Raw genomic sequence first — 9319 nt, 5'->3', positions numbered from 1 at the left:
TTTTACTCCCAGAAGTCTCATCAAGTCTGTAACCCTGAACATTTGTATTATGTACCTTGTATAATTCATTCCCTTCATTTTCAAGAGGAGCTCAGGTCCAACATAAATCAACCCTGTGTGCTTTTCCTTTGAGAGTCCTTCATCTGTGCAATCGCAACTGCAACAGAGGACCAGAGGACCAGGACTCAATTAACATGGGAGACTGTGGGTGGATGTGATGAGAGGAGGCGGTAACGTGTGAGACAGGGAAGTCACTGAGGTTAAATGTCAACATGGATTTACATTAAAGTGTTCGAGGAAGATACTATTGTATCACAATGATCTCTCTGTACAGGTTAATGTGACGTTTAAATTTTGACAGCATACACTGTTGAGTTGAATTCTCTACTAGCTTTTATTCACTCACAGATGTATTTACACTGGATTAAAGAATTGGCTCCTTTCCTCTTCGCTCTTTCAGTTATTTAATTTATTAATTTTTTTTTCGCTGGATGAAAAGAAATTGTTAATGAAGATAAGTCATCTGCACAAACATCTTCAAACAGTTTATTTAAGCTTTTCAATTTGTGTGGATGCTTTGACTTATCACCCGAATGATCATTAAACAGGTCCGACCAGATAGTATCACACTGAATACATCATGTTGTCATTGTGTTATTATGTTTTTAGTCATCTAGCCACAAAAATGAAAAACCAGTAGATTACAAATGCATCACATTCTTCACATTCCCCTGATATAAAAGAAATTCAGCCCCTCTGAAAGTATGAGTCAAATTATATGCACTGTCCTCTCTAACACAGATGATGGTGGATAATGCAGTTTCATTTATTTCACTGTGTGTGATGACGTCAAATAAAAGCACTCTGCCAAGACTCAACTGAAGTTTATCATGGGTCATGTTTGTAGTGACAGTTTGGGACATGTCCAGCTGTGTTTGTAGCAACAGTTCGCCACACATCTAGCTGTGTTTGTAGCGACAGTTTGGGACATGTCCAGCTGTGTTTGTAGCGACAGTTTGGGACACTTCCAGTTGTGTTTGTAGCGTCAGTTTGGGACACTTCCAGTCATGTTTGTAGTGACAGTTTGGGACATGTCCAGCTGTGTTTGTAGCAACAGTTCACCACACATCTAGCTGTGTTTGTAGCGACAGTTAGGGACACTTCCAGCAGTGTTTGTAGCGACAGTTAGGGACACTTCCAGCAGTGTTTGTAGCGACAGTTTGGGACATGTCCAGCCATGTTTGTAGCGACAGTTTGGGACACTTCCAGCAGTGTTTGTAGCGACAGTTTGGGACACTTCCAGCCATGTTTGTAGTGACAGTTTGGGACATGTCCAGCTGTGTTTGTAGCAACAGTTCGCCACACATCTAGCTGTGTTTGTAGCGACAGTTCGGGACACTTCCAGCAGTGTTTGTAGCGACAGTTAGGGACACTTCCAGCAGTGTTTGTAGCGACAGTTTGGGACACTTCCAGGTGTGTTTGTAGTGACAGTTTGGGACACTTCCAGCTGTGTTTGTAGCAACAGTTCGCCACACATCTAGCTGTGTTTGTAGCGACAGTTAGGGACACTTCCAGCAGTGTTTGTAGCAACAGTTTGGGACACTTCCAGGTGTGTTTGTAGCGACAGTTCTGGACACTTCCAGCTGTGTTTGTAGCAACAGTTCTGGACACTTCCAGCCATGTTTGTAGTGACAGTTTGGGACATGTCCAGCTGTGTTTGTAGCAACAGTTCGCCACACATCTAGCAGTGTTTGTAGCGGCAGTTTGGGACACTTCCAGCAGTGTTTGTAGCGACAGTTTGGGACACTTCCAGTTGTGTATGTAGCGACAGTTTGGGACACTTCCAGTTGTGTTTGTAGCGTCAGTTTGGGACACTTCCAGCCATGTTTGTAGCGACAGTTTGGGACATGTCCAGCCATGTTTGTAGCGACAGTTTGGGACATGTCCAGCCAGGTTTGTAGCGACAGTTTGGGACATGTCCAGCCATGTTTGTAGCAACAGTTTGGGACATGTCCAGCAGTGTTTGTAGCGACAGTTCGGGACATGTCCAGCCATGTTTGTAGCAACAGTTTGGGACATGTCCAGCTGTGTTTGTAGCAACGGTTCGGGACACGTCCAGTCATGTTTGCAGCGACAGTTCGGGATACGTCTCTCCATGTTTGTAGCGACAACACAGGACACATCCAGCTGTTTTATAGCAACAATTCGGGGCACGTCGTCCAGCTGTGTTTGTAGTGACAGTTCAGGATATGTCCAGCGGTTTTGTAGCAACAATTTGGGATACGTCCAGCCATGTTTGTAGCAATAGTTCGCCGCACATCTAGCCATGTTTGTAGCAACAGTTTAGGACACGTCCAGCTGTTTTATAGCAACAATTCGGGGCACGTCGTCCAGCTGTGTTTGTAATGACAGTTCAGGATATGTCCAGCGGTTTTGTAGCAACAATTTGGGACACGTCCAGCCGTGTTTGTAACAATAGTTCGCCGCACATCTAGCCAGGTTTGTAGCAACAGTTTGGGACATGTTCAGCCGTATTTGTAACGACAGTTCGGGTCACGTACTGCTGTGTTTATAGAGACAAAAGCGGGCATCATTCAACAACAGTTCAGGATACGTCTAGCTTTGTTTGTAGCAACAGTTACAGACATGTCCAGTTGCGTTTGTGATGACAAAAGCGGGCATTTTCTAGAAATAGTTTGGGACACTTCCAGCCATGTTTGTAACTGGTTTGAAACTGGTTTGAAAGAACATACAATGCCAACACTGATTCTGGCAATTAAGTTGGTGAGCATTGACGTCATCAAGTGGGCACCAAGCTACATCCTTTTCTTATCAAGAACAATAACAGCTTGCTCCAAACACAACCCTACAGTATGTGCTCAGTCTCAACAGATGCAACACATAACCCAAATACCTCATGTGCAGATATTTCTGGTGCAATGCTAAACAAACTTATATAAACGATATTACGACATATAAACAGTCTTTCCTCTGCGTATTTCAACATTGCACAATGGCTGTGTATATCATTTATTGTCTCAATGACTTGAGCCTTCAGCCTGTCTACAAGAACAAACTCCTCAGTGTAACTGTGGATAATTAATCAATGAAACCTTCACTATCAGTGCACAGATTTATTCAAAGTCCTGCTGTGTCTGTGCCATATGTGTGTCAGTGTCGTCTGTTAGCCATCAACAAGGGTGTAACCAGGATGTAAAGCAACAGTAGAGTTGACTCTGGGGTACTATGCAGCCCTTTCTGCTGTTAATTCAGAGTGCATATTTGGGTGTGAAATTTGCACAAATGCCTTTAATATTCCTGTCATATCGATTGTGTCTTTGTGGAAAAATGCTGAAATAAATATTAAAAAATAATTTCCTGTAATTTGCCTCAACCTGAAAGAATTCCTAGATTGTTAGAGGATGATTCATGGAGCAACACACAACACCTTCACTGTAAAGAGTTTATTATTCGCTCTTGTGCCTGCTGGCCCCGAAAAAAAATTCTCAGAGCCAAGTTGAACAAAGGAAGGAAATCATACTCAATGCTTGAAGTCTGTTCCAAGAACTGAGACTCACACTAATCACAGAAAACTTGTATAGCCTTTGTGTGCGCAAATGAATTCATGGCATGCAAAGCTCGGCGAAGGTAAATACTGTGTAATTAATATACTCTGATTACTGAATGTGGTCGCCGGCCGCTAGGTCTGAGTGTGACATTGTTTCTTCCTGCTCCTTCAGGCTGACAATGCAGCGCATGGGATTTGTTATTCAGAAATGTAAATATTTGCAGAGTGAAAGAGGCTTATATTAGCTTTCGCTGCTTTGAAAAATCTGCGGTTTAAATATACCCAAAATATGCACACTCCAGTTCACAGACCTCTTTACTTACTACTCTTGTATTCTTATTTCAAGTGTGATATCTCTGGAGATTAAAACGAAAACTGTATTGTCACTGCTGCAAATTGCCATCTGTAATAAAGCTTCTAAGTGTGGTTCCACTGGTGGTTAAATGAGACATTACTGTGTCATATACACTTAAATCAGATGCATTAAGGGAAAGTGATGTGGGAGAGAAAGTGCATTTTGTTTGTGAGGGCTGAGATTAAGTGCTGTGTGAAGCAGACTCTCATGAATGCATTATTCAGTGGCTGTCTCACCACTTAAACGTATCCAAGGATGGGATCCTGCATTTGAACTCAAGTTAAGGTAGCAAACACAAATACACAGCCCAAGTTTTTCACCTTTTTGCTGATTAAATGAGCTTTTTATCCACGGCATGGCTATTTGAATAGTGAGGTCAGTCGTTCAGTGGGTCCACTTTGGTCCAGACTGAAATATCTTAATAGCTACTGGATGGTTTGCTATGAAATGTGGTAAGGGAGACTGGGGATGGTTGTAACTGGTCCCGACTGGTCCAGGCATAGGGTCCAGATTTCTCCCAAGTCATCAGTTGAAAGTACACACAGTTTATTATATTCAGTGTCAAACTTGTGTGTGGCCATGTCATTGAGCTAGTTTTCTGTCTCAGTCAAGGAGCTGTCCATTAGTCAGTCACTCTACAGCAGGAAACGTCACTTTAAATTAACAGCTCTGTGCCAGAAATACACTATACTTCAATACAAAGTGTTTTTTACAGAGTTTGCAAGTTGCTTAAGGTCCATTCAGAATGGACCCCTGACCCACTAGTTTAAGAGCCCTCACTCCACGGCAAAACCTGGTGACCAAATCATCCCCAGAAGTTCACTGCGCAGCAGAAAGACTGGCAAACAAACTTTAAGTAATCTCAGTCAACAGAAAGGTCCCTGACTGACAATTCAAATCTCTGACTTTCAAGGAGCAGCCCCAGAGCGCACTGGCTTAAAAAGCTCCAAGATACACACAGAAATGTCAAAAATGTTCTCACCACCCCCGCTCTCCTCTACTGATACCCGTGTTCCCCATAGGATGAACTGTTTTGACTTTGTTGCTTCCCTGACTTTTCCTTTTGCACCAGCAGGTCAGAGATTTTACTTGTGAAATATGTAGTGCAGCAAGGCAGGACCTGCACACAGAGAACTAAAGAGAGATTCAGACTAAGGTCTAGATTTTAAATGTTCCTATTTGATACATCGCAGGCCTGTACAGACAGTGAAAACATGTGCACAAAAGCCAAACATCTCAGTTCGTGTTGTACTTTCCTCAGTGCAAAATGAGGCGTGCATGATGAGCAGACCAGGTGCACCTCGTCAACAATCTAGAGTTTGATTGAACACACATGAAGCCAATCGCCAGCAGGTCATTACAGACACAGCAGAACAGCATGACTCCATAGCACTGACACACATACTGATGTATAGAAGTGTTAGCTTTTGCACTGCGGAAGGGACCCGCTGGTGCAGAGACACAATAAGATCTTCACAGAGCACAGCATATCTAATTTTTCATTCAGGCCACCAGAGTGTAGCGTTTATAGGTAGAGGACATAAAATTTAATCATTTATTGATCCACATTTCCACCACATTTCTCTTGTTGCTTCCTTTTGTCTCGCCTTCTTAGATACTGTCTAAGAAGATGAAGATGTTAGACATTCCTAACACACCCACTATGACTTCATTAAAATCATTACATCATTTATTACAGTGTGAGGTTCTCTCCAGGGTTCAGTACACAAATGCCCGACTGTCACAAATATTCCCAGACACCAGTGACACTTGCAATAGGTGCAAACAGTCACCTGCTGATCATACTCACATGCTCTGTTCCTGCCCAAATTTAACTCATTTTTGACATCAAATATTTAACACAATTGGGACAGTTTTTGGCGTGAACCTTAACCCTGATCCTCTTAAGGCCTTGTTTGGAGGCCCACCACCTACAGCACCGAACCTCATCTTGTTTAAGTGGAAGTACACTTTTCCACCCTCACACAAAAGCTGGCTTAAGGAGATCCTAAACCACCTCGAACTTGAAAAGATTAGGTTTTCCCAGGAGATCCTAAACCACCTCGAACTTGAAAAGATTAGGTTTTCCCTTGGAGACACTGGTAAATCCTTCGACAAGACCTGGAAGCCCTTTATTTTATTTTATTTTAATTTGTTTTATTTCATTTTATTTTTTATTTTGTTTTGTTTTATTTTATTGTATTGTATTTTAATTCATTTTATGTTATCTTATTTGTTTTATATTGTTTTATTTTATTTTATTCATTTGTTTATTTATCTTTAATGTTATTTTATTATTTATTCTATTTTGTTTATTTATTTTCCTTATCTTATTACTATTATCATTTTCTATGTGTGTCTGATGTTTGATTTCAACATTTATTTTATTATTATCACTTTGGAAGGGGTATGTGGATATGGGAGATTAGGGTACGAATTAACAATATGGGTTCGGTTCATGTTCTAAATATTGTAGGTTTGGTATATCAACCAGAGACCAGCTCACTCTGACATCTTTAATATGTCATTGTATACTGCCCATAAATCTGGTAAAAAAAATTAAAAAAATGAATAAACAGATTTGTGGGGAAAAAATGGAAATTAGCATGATCAATAAGGGATAAGACAAATATTGTTAGTTTATATTTTTCTCTTGACTATGAAACAGAGAAAGCAGCAGTGTGTTAATCTGTTTATTACAGAGCATTTAGCCGATCCCATGACTGTAGTTAGTCTTGTATTCAGTGTATTTATTTATTCATTGACTCAGCTGAACTGAGGACTTCCCTGATCAGGATGCTGCATAAACTTTACATTCCTACAGTAAACAGACCCAGATTACTCACTCACCAGGTGGCACGTCTCTCACTAAAACAAACTGAACATACAAACCAACACCTTCATCTCAAAATGTTCATTCTGAACACGTAATCTTTCACAAACAATCACTCCCCCTCCTTTTCTTTCACCGGAACACGGAGCACAAGATGCAGCCCGGCCATTCCACTGCACAGATGTTGTGTTACAGGCAGCGTATTTGGTCACAGACATGCTTTATAATTAAAGACCTGGGAGGCCGTCCCTGCGTATACTCTAGTGGTCCAAGCAGCATCCACTCCTCTGAAGGAGATCCTGCCCAGAGGCCAGTCAGACTGCCGGTGCACCGGGCACAGCTAAAACTAGACATTCAAAGATGATAAATTATCAAAGTGGCAGGCTGTTGAAGTTCGGCTGTGGAAACTCTCTTCCTTTGGTTTGTATTCAAGTCAGGGACGTTGATGACTTTAATTTGAGTGGCTTTTTCGGCACGTCTGCACCAGTGGTTTCAAAGCCTGCAGAAACAGACTTAGAGTAGAGGGGGCCGTCATTACACAATAATCATGCAGCCTATAAAAGATAAATCACCGTGTTATGGATGAAGGCTTATCCAAATATCAGCTGGAGCAATGCCAAGCTTCCTTTTAAATAACATGTTGGCATCAGTGCGTCATTAAGTATTTAGTGGTATAGATAAATGATAACAAATTCACATACAGAAAGATAATTACAGCTTAATGGAGTAGGTCAGTAAATGTTTCATGACATAACAACGGGTATGACTTTAAGCCCACCAGAGGACTTGTGTTGTATCACTTATAGATTAACATGATCATATCATCTGACAGAATGATACCACCAGACATACTGTGCCTTGACCCCAACTCACCCCCAGTTTGTGCCTCTATTGTATCAGTGTATAATTGGGCAAAAGAGGTAACTCCACCACATTTCAGAGGGAAATATCGAAGATTTCCTTGTAAATGGTAAATGAACTGCACTTGTATAGCTCCTTTCTACTCTTCCGACCACTCAAAGTGCTTTCACACTACATGTCACATTCACCCATTCACACACTGGGAGCCAAGGCTAACACAGATAGTGCCACCTGCTACTCAGTAACCATTCACATGCTCTTAAACATCAATGGAACAGCCATCAGGAGTAATTTGGGGTTCGGCATCTTGCTCAAGGATGCTTTGACATGCACACTAGAGGAGCTGGGGATCAAACCACCGATCTTCCGATTCGTGGCTGACCCAACTTGTCTGCATGTATATGACAGCTGGAATGACGTGCAGGGTTGACCTCCATCCTGCAAAATATTGATTGTCCTATATGGTGTGCTGGCGCTGAAAGAGGGATTACCAGAGGTGTGGACTCGAGTCAGACTCTTTTTTCTTTAGACTTGACAAAATCAAAAAAGACTTGCAACTCGAACGAGACCTTAACACCAATGACTCTTGACTTCACTTGTGCTGTGTCTCAAATCGCAAACTTCTGTCCTTACACTTACTATTTTGAGTGCATAAGTGCGTTCACACTGAGAAGTATGGAAAAATGCAGTGCACTATGAGTACCCGGATGGTGCATTCAAAACGGTCAAGAAGTTCAGTGTAGAGCTATGGACACTTCTCACCCTCAATGGTCGCCATCTTGGCTACGTAGCAGAAGGGGAGGGACCACTTTTCAAACTGGAAATGGCAGCCAAGGATTGTGCGACCGTGAACGTCGCTGCATTGTACAAATACATGTGTTTTTTGCACTAAGCACCACTATACTGTTGTCGGGTATAAGCCAGCAGTATGTTTATTGGGTTAATTTAGCAGTCTGTAATGATTTGGTACCGCGAAAGCTAATGCTAGTTTGCTAACTAGCTAATTTGCGGTCGTCATTTCCGGTGAGTGCACAACAGCCGTGTTTGGTTTGAGACAACACTACCCTGTCAAAATTTGCACACTACGCCAATAAGTACATAGTGCACATAGTATGCTACATGGAAGTGTACTAACAGAAGTATGTGATTTGAGACATAGCGCTGGACTTGAGCCTCTTGACTTGAAAGTACTCAATACCTTTCCCACAAACCCAAAGATTAAAAAATATGGGGCGCTGGTGGCTTAGTGGTAGAGCAGGCGCCCCATGTACAAGGCTGTTGCCGCAGCGGCCCGGGTTTGAATCCAGCTCGTGGCACTTTGCTGCATGTCATCCCCTCTCTCTCTCCCCCTTTCATACTTACCTGTCCTGTGCTTTAAAGGCAAAAATGCCCCCCAAAAAAATCTTTAAAAAAAAAAAAGATTAAAAAATATGTTATTTAAGAAGTGCATACCTCATTTCCTGTATCAACCAACATTAATGCTATTTAGCCCGTCAATACGACACATCTGAAACAATCAGACAGCGTTCAGTCAAGTTGCAGGAGAGAATCATGAAGAACTACCTTTGCGTTACCGAGTGCCAGGTGGGGAAAAACATGATACCAAAGATAATTTCTTTCTAGTGCAAAAATAGGCTATGCGAAACATCCAGATTAAAAATTACAGACGGAAATGCAAAAACTTCCGACAAACTTTTAAAAA

This window comes from Epinephelus moara, chromosome 11 (genome assembly GCF_006386435.1).
Source record: "Epinephelus moara isolate mb chromosome 11, YSFRI_EMoa_1.0, whole genome shotgun sequence".
Classification (NCBI taxonomy): Eukaryota; Metazoa; Chordata; class Actinopteri; order Perciformes; family Serranidae; genus Epinephelus; species Epinephelus moara.
The sequence above is the reverse complement of the archived record's forward strand: the minus strand, read 5'-3'. Positions refer to the sequence as shown.